The sequence below is a fragment of the Rissa tridactyla genome, chromosome 1 (genome assembly GCF_028500815.1).
Source record: "Rissa tridactyla isolate bRisTri1 chromosome 1, bRisTri1.patW.cur.20221130, whole genome shotgun sequence".
In the NCBI taxonomy this organism is placed as follows: domain Eukaryota; kingdom Metazoa; phylum Chordata; class Aves; order Charadriiformes; family Laridae; genus Rissa; species Rissa tridactyla.
In genome coordinates this window covers 80,439,029-80,458,834 of record NC_071466.1, presented here as the reverse complement: position 1 = coordinate 80,458,834, position 19,806 = coordinate 80,439,029, and the positions used below count along the sequence as shown (strand labels likewise).

Genomic DNA, 19,806 nt, shown 5'->3' with positions numbered 1-19,806 from the left:
TATTCTAAGGCCTTCTCTGAGACACTCGTGTTATTTCTAGAGCAAAGATCCTTTACAATTGTGTTTTATTGTTATTTCTGTTATATAAAGTTACAGATCGCCTTTTAGCATAAAGGACTGCGCTTTTCATGGCAATATAGTTATTGACATTTGACCATTTGTGTCATTTTCAAACCCATTCTTCTTATGAAGGTGTGGGATTGTTGCATGTCTGATATGCTTGAATGCCATTGATAGTCTAGGCTCTAGCTTTAATCTGAGGTTATTGCTGCACCTATCAGAGGCCTGAATCATCAAGACTATTGTCCTTTTTGAACTTTTGCATGCTAGCAGGTTTTTCACAGTTTGTTGTGGGTTATTGGGGTCAAGAAGCTTCTTTCTTCCATCCAACATTTTCATTCAGTGGGTTTAGTCATATATGAAAAATAGAAGCTACTCAGTTATATGCATATCTGATCAGATGACTATCAGATGCATATCATTATGCATGAAAGAAAGAGATCATTTTGTATGACGGTTATCTACAAGTAAATTCTGTGTGAGGCACACTCCTGAAAAAATGTATGGAGGTGTTTCATAGGGTTTTCAATTATTCTGAGTTTAAAATGTGTGAAAAAAAAAAAGTAAATACAGTAGGCATAGTATTCCATCATTATTGGAAATAATTATAATGGATATATTTTACTATGGCTGAGGTTTATGGATTCAGACTACGATCTCTTATTCTTTTGCAAGTTTTGCTAAGCAGAAAACAGTGGAGATGGCTGAATGTGCGAATGTAGTGAAGTGCAATGTAGAGCAGTTACATTTAGAGGACTAAGTTCACGATATAGTCACTGGAAATTTCATAGGTATTTCATAGGGAAAATCTCCACGTGGGTTGCCTGCCTAAATGTATTTAACTCAAGACATAAAATTTAAACTTCCAAAAGCAGCAATAAAACCAGCAGTTTCCGTTTTTAGCCAACCCTGAATGTTCTAAACCTCTAACTTTTTTTTTTTTTGGTGTTATGAATTAATTGCAATATGAAAATTTGGAAGCAGAAGACTAGCTTCATTATTTATAATCATGGTTGAGCACGTTATATAACCCTAATTAATGACAAATATTTCAATTCCATTTTAAAATTTTACCAAAGGATAGCAATCAAGGGAACAGCTAATATAGTGGTTGTTGCAGCACAGGTTTCTCAATTCAACAGCAACAGTTACTATTTCTCACATGAAAAGAGCTAAAGGATTAGATACGTTTGGATTATGGATTTTTTTTTAGTTGAAACTCACAGTAAAATATTATTTTTCAAATAAAGCAATTTCAAGTTCTAATAAAAAAAATAGTACGTCTATGTCTATTCCTATGTCTATGTATTCTTCTGCTCTTTTAATATTTTGATGTTTTTTATCGCCAAACAAAAGATTGCATGGATCAACTTGATAATCTTGAATGGGTTCTATGAATAGCTTTTTTTTTTTCATTTTTTAAATGAGTGATTTAAAAAAAAAAAGTAAATTGCAACAAATTCAAACTCAAATTCTAAAAAAGGATAAAAAATGACCATCTGTAGTGGTTTGTTTACTGTGAACATCTGCCTCTTGAATACCAGCTAGGGAGGTTTGGTTTTGTGAGAGCATATATTCCAGTTGGATTCTTGAGTGAAACAGTAGCATTTCTTTGTGCATAGATAATCAGATAATGATAATTTCTGTTTACATGTTTGGAAGCAATTACATAACAAGAATCTAATTTCAAAAGAATATGATCTGTCTTTTCTATAGGTAGGATTTTTTCTCAATATCTCAAGTTCAGTTTTAACTTCTGAGAATAATAAAAAAAAGCAATAAAATTGAAGGCCTTCCCTAACATAATGCAAAGTTAAGAGCTCTATTAAAAAATAACAACAAGCATTTTCCATGATGTCCTATTGTTTACTTATGAGATTTAATAACTGAATTATTAACTAAAACCAGCTGATGACTACAACAAAAACATTTGTCACTTGTCCATCTATGAGTCTCAATTGCATCTTGGGTTAATAGAAAAAAAGAATGAAAAAGAACTGCAAACTGCAATGGTTTTATGTGTTTATAATACAGGTTATGTATTAGCGGAAAATCAAGTGTATTTGTAAAAACTTCAAATGGTTACTCACATGCAGAATATCTTTGTTAGCATAGTTACCTATGGTGAGAAAATTTTCTACAAATAGGCAATTACTTTTTGAAAAATAACGTACACAACATTTGGAGTTTGCAGTGCTCAAGAAAGACAAGGATTTTATTGCTGCAGTGGTTTGACACCAGAGGGGTCTTTTGAGGTATTAGTTTTTCGAAGCTTTTGAAAATCAGGCCACTTAGCTGCCTGGTGTGAGCTTTTACTTCATCATTATCCTCCATGTTAATATTGACCACACATGCATGTTTCTGGAGCCTGTGTGTACTCAGAGTAGTACTTCTACAAATATTTTGCAGCACTGTTCAAGGTGTAACTCCAAGTTACTTGGAGAGCCGGACTCAGTACACATGTCAGCACAGGGACACAACGGTGCTCTTCGGTCCTCCAGATGCTGGGTGCTTTGCTGAGGCATAAAGTTCTCTGACATTCAGCTTCTGGGACCTGAACTGTTGTCTTCCCACAGCACTACAATGTAGCACGTGATATACCAGTTTGTTCAGAATTAGCTTTGTTTCTCTTTATGACTCAGGGTATATGTTCAGTTCTTAAAGCTTTTTGGGGTAAAGTTTGCCTTGTGGTTTGCAAAATGGCAGCAGTTTTGCTTTTGTGCAAGAGACTTTTAAAATATGTTTCTCTTTAATGCTGTACTTGAGACCTTGTGATCGTTGTTGCTGTCACAACCGTGCTCTTAGGTGTGATTTTTAATTTTCCAGTAGCAACTACCGCTGAGTATAGTTACCTATGTCCTGTTAGAATTTTCTCCCAAAATTGTGTATCCAATAGGCTGCAGCCAAGTATGAGACAGCAAATATGAGACATGAATACTTGTACCGACTTCTGCAGTCTACTGATCTCATGAGGACTTTTATTGACTTCAAAGGGCTCTGGATCAATCTTTTAGTTTCTGCTCAGAGCAACTGTAGCCTTTCTTCAATTTTGGGAACTAAAATACTAAAAGGGTAGTATTCATAACTCATTCACTCCTGAATATCTGTATTCTTCCAAGTAACAGCAGGGCAGAGGAAAGCAATTGACTTCTCAACCAGATAAGTGGAAAGAGAGTGGAGATATTGGACTCCTGACAATCATAAATTTGTTTTTGTTATGACCTGTAATCAACATTGTATGATATAGCCTGTTGCTATTGCAGGCAGGAGATCTAAAGATGACTGACAGCCTTGAGCAAGCAAGGTCTAGCCGAAAACAGAATGTTCTAAATATAGAACAATGACTTTATATATAGCCTTACAGTGAGAGACATCTTTTCATTTCTCACCCTGATGGGAGACAAGAGAAGATTTATTAGTCTTTTGGGAAGGTTTACAATCTTCAGCAAATATTCCAAGACACTGGAAACATTTTAGGCAACTTACTCAGTTCATATAATGGAGTTTAAATAAATTTACCAACATATTGATTTCCTGCTCTGGGGAAATTTAAGGGCTTTTATTATTACTGTGTTTATTATTAGCTTGTTTAATTAATTATTTTACACTGTCTGGTGCTAATTTTGGAGAATTCTAAATCTAATAGATTCAGTTAGTACACGGAGTGGTTGATTAGCTGAGGATTGAGATAATCCAGTGTCAGGGGCTCATGCATCTCTTGTGGGTGTTCCAGGAATCTATCATCCCTCTTAACCTTTATCTAACATTTGCTACATGGTTCATTCAACACAATCAAACTATAATGAATGATTAAGTTATAATTAATGAGTTTAACTTTCTGCATTTGACTTAATTCTTAGTAGAAACATTAAAAAATGCATTTATTGCACAAATATCTTTTGAATACCTCAAATTTATCAAAAGGATTTAGGGCCACATTCTCACCTATTATATATGGCTTGAAGACAGCCTCAAGTCATCAAGTGTGAGGAAGGCACATGGAGTTCTCTGCTAAATTCTTGGCTCAGTGTTTACTTGTCTGAGATTTGTTTAAGGAATTTGTGAATCAGTTTGCTACAATAAGAATATATAAGTGGGTATATGTACGTATAGATAGGGAGCCATTAGTTTTAAAAGAGAAGATAATCAAAACCAGGAGAGGCATGAAGGGAAAGCTATTACACCATTAGATATGTTCAGAATGTTGATAGGCATATAGTAATGCCTTTGGTTGGGTTTGTTTGGGTTTTTTTGTTAGTTTGTTTGTTTGTTTTTTCCTCTAGCGCACCCAGCAAATTAAGAAGATGAGGTGAGAGAGAAATAATCAAAATAATTTACACTGTAGAAGATGTATAGCAAATGGCAATAACAAGTTGAATGGTGATATGTTTTGTTATATATGCATTATATTAGTCTGCAAGTATAATTCAGATGAAAAAGATACAACAATCATAAGTTAAAAAGCAGCATGCTTAAGGTTTCTTGGGAAAATCACAAATTCTTCCAGATTGTGCATCCAGAATGTTAAGTCAAAAAAACCCAGGTAATTTATTTTCAAATTATATCCTTTAGTAATGTCAAATCATAAGGGGATCAAATTAAGATTGCCTTCGTAAATTCAGTTCAGCTTTCGAATTCAAAATTTTGCAAAAATCAATAATGTTCTTTCAAGTTTATAACTTTGTTGTTTTCTGTTGCTTTTTTTGTATGGTCTTCACAGAATATTGTAAGTTATAGGAAAAGAAAAGAAAACCAAAAGCCATAAGATGCTAAGTACAACATTTACCACACCTTCTGCAAAACACCTTAAAGTCATACTTTCAACACTCAACATGGCCTGTTGCCACTTGAGGACTTCACATTGCTCAGCTGACAGTAATCTGGTAGTGAAGAAGGAGGTTGGGCTGCAGGTGCCAAGTCCCAGTTGTAGAGGGAACCTAGTTTAGTTTTCTGCCCCAAAAATGCCATCTCACCCCCTGTCCCTGCCTCATTTGCTTCCTGAGATCAGGGAATGAGGTTGGTCATTAGATTCTGATCAAGACAGGATCCCTTCTCTTTTAGTCTCTTCATGCGCTCCCAATATAATAGTAATGCTGGTAGCAGCTGCCATCATTGCTGTTATGTCATGTTTTGCTTGTAAAAAAGGATACACATTTTAAAATATTTGCTTTTTTATATACTGTGATTTTGGTAAACTGCCAAAACTTTCCTGAAAACAGATAGTGAGAGAAGGGAAAACTGATAGTTTCAAGTAGAGCCCAGATAAGCCAGAATGGAATTTAATTAGAGGAAGAAAGGTTTCCAGAAAAAAGAATTTTCTCCTCACTGAATTTGAAGGAAGAGAAATATGAACCTTAGGTATAAATTCTCTGTAATTTTCTGTCATTGGTCTTTGTTACCAAAGTAAATTCTGTCCGTATTCAGACTGCAAGCTGGGGTAGGATTTGGAACAGTTGGTGCAGACTGGGCTATGGGCAGGTTGAGCCATGATCCGGAACTGCTCTTTAGTCCCTTTTACTTCTTTCTTCCTGTTTATTCCTACATACAGTTATTTTATCTGTTGGAAGGAAACCCCACATGTGTAAAAAGGAAGGGAATTGTGATTTTACTAGAAGGCCTTGTGATGTAGACAACTGTGGGGACGAGGCTTAGGGGAAGCCAGTGGAGACAGAGCCATTAAGCGTCAAACTTGGAGGTGCTCTCATAACAGTCATGTGAAACACAGTCTTGCGGGTTTCAAATGTGTTTGTATTTGCACACAAGGCTATGGTTGCCAGATAGAGACTTAAGTGCTTTTCTCTTCTTGGCAGGGAGGCTCGAAAGAGGTGTAAGTGTACCTATGTCCTGTTTCGTGTCACTGAATTCTTTGTAGTGCTGGAAAAGGATGGAGCTGTTTCTTTCCCCTTATTCTGACTCTGTGACTTTCCATTGATAGGCAGATGATTCTGTATCATGATTTAAATCAAGTGGGAAAGAATTAAAATATGTTTCTTCCCTTGTCTCATTTGAGGACAGAACAACCCCTGGAGATACAGGACTAGCAATCCTTTTTCTACTTGACTTGAATGAGGCTGTTGCTCAGTTCTGCACAAAGATACTCACTTGAGATGTGGGAGATTATAGTTTAAGCTGGTCTTCAGTTGCTAATACCAAATGACACTGCTCCATAAGGAGAAATAAGGATCTGAGTAATTGATGAAGTGATTCACTGGCATGAATTAGACATAACCAAACACTGAACATCTGCTATAACCTTTGCAACAGGAGTCTGGCTTCTTTGAGTCAGGCAAGACTCTCATTTTGATGGCATATTCAGTCTTTCTCAAAAAAGGCACATTTACATATCACAGAAGCACAAAATGACTGACTAGTTGAGGTTGGAAGGGACCTCTGGAGATCATCTTGTCCAATGCCTCTGCTGAAGCAGGGACACCTACAGCAGGTTGTCCAGAACTATGTCCAGACAGTGTTTGAATATCTCCAAGGAGGGAGACCCTACAGCCTCTCAGTGCAAGCTGTGCCAGTGCTCATTTACCCTCATAGTAAAAAAATGGTTCCTGATGTTCAGAGGGAACCTCTTGTGTTTATGTTAGTACCCATTGCCTCCAGTCCTGTCGCTGGGTGTCACTGAAAAGAACCTGTCCCCATCCTCTTTGCACCCTCCCTTCAGTTATCTGTAAACATTAATAAGATCCCCCTGAGCCTTTGTCTGCTCGTCTAGTCCAGACTCCATCAGGTTCTCTAGGAGGATCTTATGGGAAACAGTGTGGAAAACCTTAATGAAGTTCAGGTGGACAATATCCACTGCTCTCCTCTCATCTAAAAGCCAGGTGTTCCATCATAGTTTATCAATCTAATAAAGCATGACTTGCTCTTGGTGAATCCATGCTGACTGCTCCTGATGACTACCTTGTCCTCCATGTCCCTGGAAATGGATTCTGGGATTAGTTGCTTCATCACATAAAGTTTTTAATTAAGAAAATATATCTAGAGAAATCTATTTAATCAATACTTGAATGATTCTAGCTACACTGTTTGTTTTTAAAGACTGCTAAGATGATCCTATCACATTGCTGTTGTACTTTGGGTTTGTTACTGTCTACTCCCGAACCCAATCACAAGTTATTGAACAAGTTAACATTGTTCATTCTTTGTTGCCAACCTTTTTGAGATGAGGAAGGAGGCTGGAAAAACACATTCCTTCCAGTTTAACTTGTGTGGGTTTTAGTCCATAGGTCTATGAAGGATGTGGTTATGTCTGCCCCTAGCTTGTGATGATAATCTCTACACAGGTAAAAACTACTTAGAAGAAATAAATTATGAAATACCTTTTTCAAGGAGAAAGGGCAAGTGATAGGGAAGGAGGTCCAATGTCAAGGTAAAAGAATGCGAATTACATCTAAATGGTCTGAGGCTGTAGTTCAGTGATGACCACCTTTATATATTTATTACAGATCAAGACATTTATTTTCACCTGATGATTTAATGCAAAATGCAGAGAGATGGAACCAGTAACCTCATTGCCCCTTCTTTATATAATGCTTTCTACTAGGATGAAAGCCATTCTTATTTTATTTCATTTTTGATTGCTCAATTTTAAGACAATTTGTTGTGTTAAAATTTCAGTTAGGTAATCTCAAAGTTTAGCAAGGTTTGTAAAGAGAGTTATCATCACTCATTATACCAACAGATATAACTCAAAAAAATGATGAGGTTCTGGATGCAGAAGACTAAGGGGCTGAAACAAAAGCAGGAAACTTTACACTGAATACATGCTAGCAACAAATGTTCTGAGTGTTACCTCCCAAGGAAATGTAAATACAACCCCTTTCACAACATGATTAATCTATCAGGTACACTATTTGAGAGGCAGCACCTCTGTATCCGGTATAGGTGCTAAGTAGGTGGCTCAGTCAGGTAAAAAAACGTAAAGATAGGATATAACAAAAAATGAGGGCTTCTCCAGAGAAGAAACATAGAGACTATAGTAAGATTCATGTCTCTGTGGAGTCTGTAATTTTGAGTACTCATTGGAGTTAAGGAATTTAGTGCTTAGGTTTATCTCGGAGGTTTTAGTTAGTCTGTGTGGAGAAATGGAAGTTTCAGCAATAGAGGAATGTTATAAAAAAAACAGTGGTAAATAGTTGTTTCTATTCTTGACTGATTGTATGAGTTTACTCTGCTGCAGTGCTCGGTGTGTGTTTTTGTTTGTTTGTATGTTTGTTTGCTTTTAATCCACATAGTTTCCATGAAGATGGCTGGGGAAAAAACTTATCACAGGCTTAGGAGATGTGGATTTTGGTGATTCTGTTATGGGTGGAATTAAGTCTGCCGCAAGGAAATCCTCCTTATTTGTTTCTCATCATGTGCCTGGTTAAAGTTAGAATTTTATGCTGCATGAGCAGTTCACTTCACTTTTGAACTTGGTAACGTTGTACCGTGGCATCACAGGGGCCAGGAGTACTGGGGGTTCCCCATGGTGGGTGACGGCAGGGCCTGGCAGCCAGGTCCTGTCCCACCCCCAGCCAGGCGCAGGGCAGACGGGGTCACTGGGACAGCCCCAGGCCTGGGCATTGAGGACCTCCCTGGGGACAGGCCAAGGCTGGGATGTGGGCCTGCTGGTGGGCCCAGCTCAGGAGGCTGGTCAGGGCAGGGCTGTGGGGAGCTGTAGACCGGCCCTGCTGCAGCATCGCTGGGGCAGGGGCTGACGGCCCCGAGGCGGCTGACATGGGGTCCTGGGGCCTGGGCAGGGTGAGGGGTGCACCTGCCTGGGCATCTTGCCTGGGCAAGGACAGTCAGGGCTGGTGGTGCCCTCGGGGACATGCTAGACTGAAAGGTGTTCTGTGAATATTTGTTTTGGAGATGCAATATAGGTGGGTCACATTCTATGATTTGGTTTACAAACATTTTAATTTCATTCTGGACAACTGGAAAGCACCGTGAAGATGAAAATTATAAGAGCTCAGTTTTCAAGAGACGGAAGTCTCGGAACTTCTGGCGATGTGGCCCGTTGGGGACATCTGCCTTGTATCTCTGGCAACTTCTCAGTTATACCAACACTGAACTGGAATGTCCTATCCATCGGAAAGATGCTTAGATAGTATAGGAATGGAAATTTATGCAGCTAGATAGACAGAGACCTAAGTGCAAACAGATTTTGTTGCGCTGATTTCAGTTTGATAGCTGGGATTGTAATTTCTCTCACTTTACACTGCATTTTTTTGGGGAGGGTGTGTGAAAAACAGCTCAGTGGCTTATATTTTGACTGTGCATTAACCAACAATGGTAGTATCTGACACATCATTTGTGTAAAGATAAGAACTTTTTCACTTACGAATCTTCATTGAATGAATTTTCAGTCATTCCAGTCTTTCTGACTATGAAAATTTTAAGAGAATTTCTTCCTGAATTACCTCCCATCTCATATGGGGGAAAGGCAGATATATTTATAAGAGCTTGCTCATGCACAGAGATATATATGTGATTTCATCAAGGGTAATTGCTTTACTAGTCATAATTTGGAAGTGACACAGATAGTCAACGTTACCTCGAGCATAGCGAGAGCCTTGCTGTAATAAATGTTTAAGTGCCTTTTGGCACATTTCTTGCTGTTAGTTTCAGAAACACAGAAATAATATTAAAAGGCCCAAGGAGACTTAAATATATACTTGAAGTGAGGACTGAATATATGATCTGAACTTCATGACACTGGGTGGATTATACTGTCTTCTATTCATCTGATTCCCTGTCTACAGTCTCTGAAAGCTGTACCGTGACAGGCTTGAGGATTATTATGTGGAGCTTTTGCTGTTCCAACTGATCTTTAATTTCAGCATATCTCAGCATGGTCTTGAAGCACTCTTTGGATTCTGTTCCTTTGACTTTGGGTTTGTCCTTAATCTTTTATTTTTATTCGGCTAGGTCTTTTCCACTCCCCTTTCTGCTGTCTTCTTTAGCTGTATCTTATTCTCCTTTTCCTCCTCCTCCTTAATCTCAGGCTTGGCCTTTCTCTTATCCCTGACTTGAGAATCAACCTTTTCTTTTGACACAGGACTGGCACTTTCTCCCCTTCTGTTTGACCTTAGATTTAGCCTTTCTTATGTCCTTCGTTTTTACCGTGTCTTATTCTACATGCTTTCTTGGCATTGCTACTTTCTGGCCTCGAGTTCCCCTAAGGGGATTTATCGTTCCATTTACCATTCAGAATTTCTTAACATGGCAAATCCTTCTGCATCATCAGCATTTCTCTTGCATGTGTTGCTGTTTTGGGCCCAGGGTTCATGAGTTTAATTCTTCCTGACTTCTCATAGCAGTTTGCAAATTCTTCAGATTTCTTTTGTTTTGTTCTGATTCAAACTGAGTCTGAAGTCTTTGTTTCCAGCCTGCTTGTTGTGTTTTGGTTTTGGTTTGTTTTGGTTTTTTATTGGTTTTCTTTTTTTCTCCTTCAGCATATTTTTTATTCTGGAGCTTTTCAGGTTTTTGACCTGTAGTATTAATTATTAGGTTTGTTTGGAATCTCATTGTACTGATATTGTCATCCTTTCATCCTTTAGATTTCCACTTGTTGGTGTTGCAAAAATATTCAAATTTTCTAATGAAATGTGTATTATATGCTATTCAAATATTTACCCTCATTCATTTTTCTGTTAAGGACTTTTTAATCTGCTTTATCTGCTGTATCACAGAATGTCTTTATTTTGATAGGTAGTTCATGGTGATACTGATGTAGCCCACATGAGAAATGAACCTGTGTTTTGCCAGTCTTATTAGCAAAGACCCATATCTACGTATTTCTGAAGTCAAGAAGATTTTTCAAGAAATGTTAGTACTTTTTGAAAAAATAGGGACCTCTGCAAATTCATATCACTTGTTTGTAGTGCCTTATGAACATTATGAACATGTGCCTTATGAACAGCTTCATTCCTCCTTCCTGGTCTGCATCCTGTGGAGACGGCCTCAGCCTTTCTGTTTCTGTGTTATCGTTCCTCTGCTGCTGCGGTTGTATATTTAGTAGTAGCTCATGTTCTCTAAGAGCGGTCTCTGGTTGTTGTTTGTGTTAGACTGTTCTGCCTGCTTTCTCTGTTCATCTCTGGTCTCTGCTAGTATTTTTCTTGACCTTGTAGACCTTGCCACAGATTCATACGTTCCTATTCTTTCTTTTTTTTGTCATTTCTCCCTGAAGCCACCCATCTGTTCTGTGGGATATTCTAGTTGCTTGTGGCTGAGGATACCGTCCCTTACCTCTGACTTCAGAGGAGTGTCAGTCTCTTTTTCCTGATTTCTCTGAGCGTACTACCACATGGTGATCCTTATGGGACAGGCAGGAATCAAGATCAGAGACACAGGTAGGTTCATAGGTTTAACTATTTAGAGCAGAAAGAGATGAGCAGAGAATTGTGAGGAAACTACTATGTCAGAGGGTGAAAGAAACAACACAGTATCCACCATATCTTTCTGATCTGCTTGAAGACAAGGAATAGAACTTGGAATATGTTCATTTAAGGGGGAGTGTGTGCATGAGTGGCTTCCTGTCTTGTTCTGGTCCGCTGATTTTGATTAAAGTGGAAAAAGGGATCCCCAAAATGGGAGCTTTTTCTTGTTGGAAGTTTCCTCTCCCTAGGCAAAGAGAGAGTTACTGCACATTTAGCAAAGGAGAAGTTACATTTGACTTTGCATTATTTGATGCTTACTTACATTTGGTTTAACTAAAGAAGATAAGATGCCATCACTTATTTCTTAGATATCTGTAAGTCAACATTACCTCAGTTGGTATATGTGACAAGTGGGTTGTTTGTTTTTTTACTTAAAGCCCACACTCTTTGACTCATGGAGATAAATAAGACATACCATTCAGGATGCCTATTTTTTCTCACAAAATAAAAGGAAGCCTGAGGTCAGATTTAGTTATTTAGCTTTCAAATGCCTAAATTAGGGAGAAAGCTGATTTCATTTGCATATCTCTGATACTCCTTTAGCTGGTCTGCATCCTATTCCTGCTGTGAGATCTACCTCTAGCTGGCTTTCCTCTTCTGAACACCCTCCTCCTCCCAAACTGTCCAGGCAAAAAACAGTTAAAATAATAGCGTCATCTGCTTATCTGATATTGTGATTTCTGGGCTGTTGGTGCTGGGAGAACATCACAGAACTGCCCAGATGCATTTACCCATTCTTTATTCAGTGATTTTCTACTTACAGTTCAAAAAATTTTAAAATTTAATTGCTGTAGAATGTGTCACTACGTATGAAATTCTTGAATTTAGCAGTGGAGAGACCTTATTATCAAAGTGTTCAAAAGAAAGAACTTGATATGAAACTGTATCAATGGGGAAAAAGGGATACAGATTTAAAGATGTATTTAAAGATGCTAGACTGCATTTCAAATGGTACATTTTCTTATAGAGACTTCATGAACCTGTCTGCTCAAACCGAAGTTAATTACAGTAGTCCAGTCATCGTGATGAATAAAACAGAGCATTGAAGACTAAACAAATATTTTTAGCCTATATCTGGGTATTGACAACAGCTGTCAGAAGTTTTTGGGCTAGCTGGAGAGAGTGGATCATCATGTTTAAAACAAAACAAAACAAACAAAATTTTTATGAGACAGAGATTTTATTTCTCTAGGCAAAGACTAAGACAACTGTGTAAATATGATGACAGAACATCAGCCTTAGTTACTCGTTGTTGTGTCACCTATAAAATCAGAGACCGTTGTGATAATTCTGAGAAATGAGTCAATTAAGTAAGCTTAAACTGAGTAGCATTAAAATGGGTCGTTATAGCACTATCAGATTTGTCACCTTTGAGTCTGTGGACTGGTGAGAAAACCTGTTTTAGACTTCTGGAAAATGTGCTTAGAAGGACTGACAATTTTCCTGAATATTTTTCTTAAATTTTTATAATTATGAGGAGATCAATTGTCACAAATATGGAGATAAAATGACACTTTAAAAAAGAAAAATATATTTACATGGCGTCTCTATTTTGTCTCACGTGTGTCCATGTGCCCCAAAAGCATATGGATACAAAGGAAGTGCAGTATTTGCAGTTGTTTTTTTGAGAGCAATTGACTATTACAGAGATAAAGTCTAAACATGACCTGTAAATGGTCAAGAGAGAACAGTGTGGTTTACTAGAATATGTAAAGTCTAAACTGTAATCTAGTCATCTACAATTAAAATCAATCTACCATGGAGAATTAGAAGATCTGTAAGACAAACTAAAGGTGAAAAGGATAAGCACATATGTACAAAGATAAAATTGGAAAACCTAGTTCACAAGAAACACTTTCTTCATTCATTTTTATGCTTCAAAGCTGGAGACTATTTAGGTGCTATGGACATACAGTAAATACAATCCCCATGTTTACCAGCAAAGCTGACATGACTAGTAGCAGGAATTAAACTATAAAGGCTGCTGAAATAAGGAAATGCAAGTTTAAAACAATTGAGAAGGGAAGCTCTGTCAGCCTTAGTACAGTTTCACTCTCCAGCCATTCCTTAAATCCTTCCTTATTTCTTATATCCTAGGTTTAATCACCTACTACTGTTGGATAATTGGAATGACTGTCAAAGTCTACGTGAGCAGTGCAATCTCCAGTAAAAGAGCCACTGTCATGTGGAGAGATTTAAGACATTACTGTAGCTCGGAATAAAGATTGCCCTAAACTTCAACTTCTGATTCCTCAACGGGTGTGTATGAAAAGTTGCGGTGTTGCCAGGCTTCCCCTGCAGCAAGTGTCCAGATGGACACTTTCACAGTTTAGCTGGAGTGTTTCACACGTTGCTTATTCATAAGGAATTTCGCTTTGCTTCCATATTCCTAAATTTCTCCCTTTCAGCCATTTATTCAGATATCCATCCGCTGGTATTTATTTCCAGTTTCTCAAGGTAATCACCTTCTTTACATGGAATCAAGGCCTGTGTTTGCAGGTGTTAAAATGAATTGCAGTTATAGGGAGTGCTTTGGCTGTAGTGAGGCAAAACTATTCATGAGAAAAAGTTATTCAGTGTGATTAAGCCTGTGGAACCTGCCAGTAGCAAGTAAGGGTTAAAGCCTGATTTTATTTACACCATTGATTTTGTTCAAAAGTGAAGTCTGAAATCTGATTTTTTTTTTTTTCAAGTAGTATGGGAATATTTTCTGAAATACAAGATGAAAACTCAGTGTCATGAACCTTAGGATCTTTATTGCTAAAAGCTAATTTATTTCTTAAATTACTGTATAAATGAATACACAGAAAGAATGTGTTTGTATGCATGTGTATGTATAGATACATTGCTTGTGATGATAGCCCACACTTTATCTGTTATCTGGAAATCGTGCCTGTTTCTACTGATGCAGGTGGACCATGAAAGCCGTATAAGTTTGTGGAACATATTTGTCAGCTTATTGCAGAAGTGTTTCTACAGTGTTAATAGGCACTATGCTGTGGCCAAACGAATTGTGTAATTTTTCAGAAATGATAAGTTTGCCTGATGTATTAGCAAGCTAATAGGAATACTTGATGGCCTCACTCTTGCTCCTGTAATTTGTTTTGAAATGGTATTTTTCACACAAAATGCTCCTCTGTGTTGACCAATTTAATGAAAAAAATAAAAAATGATATGAAGTGCCTTGGTACTTTGAGAGATACAAAAAAACAACAAAAAAAAGTGCACGAATTACCCCTGCAAAATGTGTGCAGCTATAAATGCCATAAAATCAACTTTGCTGGCCTTTGAGGGAAGAGAAGTATTTCAGCTAATACAGTCTTGGAACCTATGCAAATTACCTGAAATAGCTTTCTTAACACTATTAAGGTTTGAGTTTTAAATTGCAGTGTCTCAAGATAGTCCTGACAGAGAAGACTGTTGGTAAATATTGGTATTTAGTCTATCTGCATAGTCTATCTAAAATGGATAGACTATTGCTAAACAGTCTGTCCATTGAAATGTCATTTGAAGTATAAGCTACAGTTTTGAATTACACATAGGAAAGAAAAATAATAGTCAAATAGCTTTTTAAAAATATGTGAATATTTATATTTTAATATATTTTCATATTATATTTTTTATATTTTATATTTTAATATGTATAATATATATTTAGAGAAATAATTGGTATAGGAATAACAAAAAAATACTAAACCCCAAGATTTTGTGGTGATTTTTTTTTATTTTTTATTTTTAAGTGCTTGCCTTAGCTTTTTTTCCACAAAATATATACTTTTGTGGTGTATAGTTATAAAAAAAATCATATTTTTGTAGCAGTGATCAATCTGCAAAGAAAAAATATTACTAATATTTTTTATAACAGAAGCCAATACACTATGATTAATGTATGTATTTATTCTCTGGGTATTAGTATTATGATTAGTATTATGATTATTTATTATGATTTAATAAATAACTTTTAAATAACTTTTAAAATAAGAGCACTATATATTTCCTCCTAACAGGAAAAACTTCTGCTATATCTGAAATGAAATCATGCTGCCTCCTATGGGGGAATTCTGAAGCGTTCTCAAAAATACGACACAGTGGTAAGTACTAAAAGTATCTTCAGAACAATTCTGTTTTCTGCAAAAATATATAAAAGAAATGAGAGCAAATCTCTATTGCTGGTGTTCTTAAATGTGTTTGAAATATATCTTTGCAATGTATACGTCCGATTACAATGCTTGTTTGCCATGTGTTCATACAATGAGACATAGAATAAAATCCATTCTAAACATTAATGCTGTTTATGTGCTTATTCATGATAAGCATGAATTTTTACTATTTTTCAGTTCTGTAAATATGGACTGATACCAATCAGTTTGTAGTTAAAAGATACGCGATTAAACCTGGCTAATGTGGCACTGCTACTGAGTAAGGTTTGGGTTTTCCCGGACACACTGTACCAGATAGAGCTGACAGTCTTCAGTTTGCAAAACAAGGTTGGGTTCCAAAGTTCTTATGGGGCCATATAAATAAAGGGGCTTGGTTACTATTTCATATTGTGACCATAAAAATCTTTTCCTCTCGTTTTATTAGGAAAATATGAGAGAACATACTTTAATACATAGCGTACACACAGACACACATATATATAGATATATGTGTATATATATACACATATATAAACATTTGTATGATATCAATATGAAATATGTGACAAGGGTTTAGTTTAAAAATCTGTGTGAGAATATATATCCCATTTATAAAAAAATCTTAGAATAAACTAATTACCGTTCCTTCATACTGTGCCTAACGCATTGATTAATGAGAAGGGAAAGACATGTACAAATGACCAGAAAAGTATCTCTGACGCGTAGTTCTTCTTTCTCACTTTATATGCTCTATGAACTTTGAAGCAGATGTGACTTTCTGTAATCACTGTGCTAGATGCGGTACAATGATGTTTCAATTTCAGTGTTATCATTGGGTCCTAAATTCAAGGAGAAGGAATAGTAATATATGTGATGTGATAATAAAGTTGTGAATAAGAAAAAATTCAAAGTATGACAGGTTAGTTATGAGATCTGAGGGTACCACTATGTGAAGTGTAAAAATCAGACAAAGAAAATAACAGCTTTGAAAACTCCTGTGATTTTTGCATCATTGAATCATGTTTATTCCATTTTGTAGCAATTTAAATGTAATTGAATGAAAAACATTTTATGAACAGAAGCCTGTTTAATAGTTTAGCATCCATGCTGATCATGATCATAGCTGAACTCTTAATGGTAACTATAGTGAATAGTACACATATGCATGAATACTATGCATAGGATTCAATTACTTACTCTCCTCAGACAAGTCGTGACATTTTTTCAGGAAAAAGGCAAGTAACTGATACAAGGAATACAAGGATGATATAAAGAAAACAAAGCTGTATTCAGAGTTGAAATAACCACTTAATGTCTTTGAAACTAACAATTTGTGGTAGATTTATGTTGTATTGCAGTAGAATTAGCCACAGTCACGTTCCAAGAAGGGAGAGAAAGTCTCGTCTCAAGATCTATCACTGTACACTGACATAAACCACAGAAGCTGGGGAGAGTCTGGAGGGGAAACTGAGGGATGGTGTGATTTAATTTTCACTGTTTTATCGGCATTTTATTTTGTTCTTTTTCACAATGCACAGAGGGAAAGTCAGGGAGAAGGAGAAGAAAGGGAAGCAAGCAAAATTTAAATAGAAAAGTGAGACAGAGCCTATTGATGTCTGGTTTTTAGCTCCCACTGCAAGTTAGTGGACATCAGAAGCCAGCTGTGCCTTTTGAAAATTTCCTTGTTCACATGAAACAATAATTGGACTATGCATAAAAAAACCAAGGAGAGTAGAAAGTGAAGTTGTAAATTTGCGTCCAATTTATTTCAGCTTCTCTGCTTGACAATTTTCTGAATTATATGTAGCCACAAACATGTATGTTCAAGTGCCAACCCCAAGATTCTCAAAAAATACACAACAGAAATATGGCAATACATGTTAAGGAATTTGTTATTTTGTCTGGAAGAAGGTTATATTCCTATGAGAATTTTTTCAAGAGACAAATTGAAATGGATCTGAAGGCTTTTAGGGAAGTGTAGCATCCAAGCCAAACTTAACTTCGAAGATGCATTTTCAGCAGACAATAGGGATCCATTTGGATGAACAGAAGAACTCTGAGAATGGTGTGTGTCATTTGTCAGTGTTGGTTCAAAAATATAATTAGATACAGTAGCTCAGGCAGATTGTAACTGTGAGTTTTGGTATATTGTACTCTTATCTTTAAGAGAAGTGCAGAAAGAAATTCTCATGCTTTGATCACTTTGACTTTTTTCTTGCTGTGATTCTCATCCAGAACTCCATTTAAAATTCTTCCACATAATCCAATGATCAGAATGATCTTTCTCAAGAAGAGAAAATGACAATTTATGTTTAGAGTATGCAAAAAGTGCTTGTTGGCAGTGAATAGTATAGCAATAAAAATGAAAGCAAACAAATGGCCTATGCTTCGTCCTCAGAATTTGATCTTCCATCACATATATAAGCTAGTTTAAATGGTGGAATTTTGTTCTAAAATCCCGACCTGACAGCTGAGAGTGCAGATGGAGCCCTGTGGTAGTCTGTGGGGTGCTGTGTAGTTTCTTTGATGTAGCCACATACTGTCAGATTCTTGATCATGTTCTCAGACTCTGATCAAGCCTTCTGTCTTGTATCATTTATGATAACAAATGTGAAGGAATAATAAAGCCTTCATATTAGAAGGCAGAAATAAATTGTTCCAACTCTAGTCTTGGGAGTTTTAGGAAATGGATCAGTTCTTAATTCTCTGAGGAAAATCAGGGCACAATATAACTCTCATTCATAGAGCTGTCAGTTCTTCTCAGCCTACTTTTCAGCTTTCGTGATTCAGTGCTGTTGATCAGAATTTTTGGTTTGCTTCCTCTTCTCAGGGTTTATGGCTGTAAATGGCAGTGCGCTCAGCTGAGCAGTCCAACCTCCGGTTAAGCAGGGCCTTCAACTCTTATTTCTAGTTTTCTTTTCAGAATCTCACTGTATTTTACACTCTTAGATGGAATAAAAATATTGCCCACATTTTTTCTCTCTTGGTGAAGTATTAGCATGGACTGAAATCTATGAATTAAGTAGGCTCCTAAGACCTATACTATGATGTAGAGGCTGTGCTGACATTGTCTATGTGTCACTATGTACACTCTTCCCACTAATTGTCTCAGTTTTGAAACAGAAAGAAGGAAAGAACTCAATTTTAAGTTGTTGCTTTTAGAAAGATAGCAGGTGTGTTTTCCATATTGAAACATAATTGATAAACAGGATCAACTAATGAAGTTATCAGCTGAACATCCCAGAACTAATGTTCTGGTGATGTGAATTAATTGAGGCTGATACTCAACATTTCAGTAGCTTTCCAAATTGGAAACTGCATCCTCTTCAAGATATTTAAATAGTATAAATTGAGTTATTACCTACTGTCTGGGAATTTAACCAGGATTTAACCAGAGTCTGTCTAGATGTGGATGTTCCATCTGCAGGATGTTCCATATCTTTCTATGAAGCTGGTGAGGGGTCTGGAGAATAAGTCTTATGAGGAGCGGCTGAGAGAACTGGGTTTGTTTATCCTGGAGAAAAGGAGGCTGAGGGGAGACCTTATCGCTCTCTACAACTACCTGAAAGGAGGCTGTAGAGAGGTGGGGGTTGGTGTCTTCTCCCAAGTAACATGAGATAGGACAAGAGGAAATGGCCTCAAGTTGCGCCAGGGGAGGTTTAGACTGGATATTAGGAAAAAATTTTTCACTGAAAGGGTTATCAAACATTGGAACAGGCTGCCCAGGGAAGTGGTTGAAGCACCATCCCTGGAGGTATTTAGAAGACGGGTAGACATAGTGCTTAGAGATGTGGTTTAGTGATGGTTTTTGTCAAGAGTTATGTTGATGGTTGGACTAGGTGATCTGAAAGGTCCCTTCCAACCTAGGAAATTCTATGATTCTATGATAAATTTGTATTCAGGAAGACTATTCTGAAATCCTAAATCTGATGTAGTTAACTGTGGCTCATTTGATCTAAATTAAGTTGCATCAGTTGCTTTGCTTCGAAATGATACTGGTAAATCTAACCTTAGCAAATTCATTGCATCACTGATATTGTGGTGTGTTTGCCATTAAAAGTAGAGATATTCAGATTCTTTAATGAATATAGAGGATTCCTTACCTCCATTTGAATTCTAAGTAAGTGATGTATCCATTCATTTTTTATTGCAATATTTGGTTATGTGTTTCAGTA

At 36.8% G+C, this 19,806-nt stretch overlaps 1 protein-coding gene across 4 annotated transcripts in view; it reads left to right on the top strand.

The window, feature by feature from the left end:
* The window catches only part of NLGN4X (neuroligin 4 X-linked), a 189,659-nt gene that overhangs the window by 15,027 nt on the left and 154,826 nt on the right, over positions 1–19,806 (top strand). For all 4 annotated transcript variants that reach the window (XM_054188404.1, XM_054188401.1, XM_054188403.1 and 1 more), the window contains exon 2: positions 15,500–15,583. The gene's annotated coding sequence lies outside the window, so the exon portion shown is untranslated. The remainder of the gene's footprint in view (positions 1–15,499; positions 15,584–19,806) is intronic.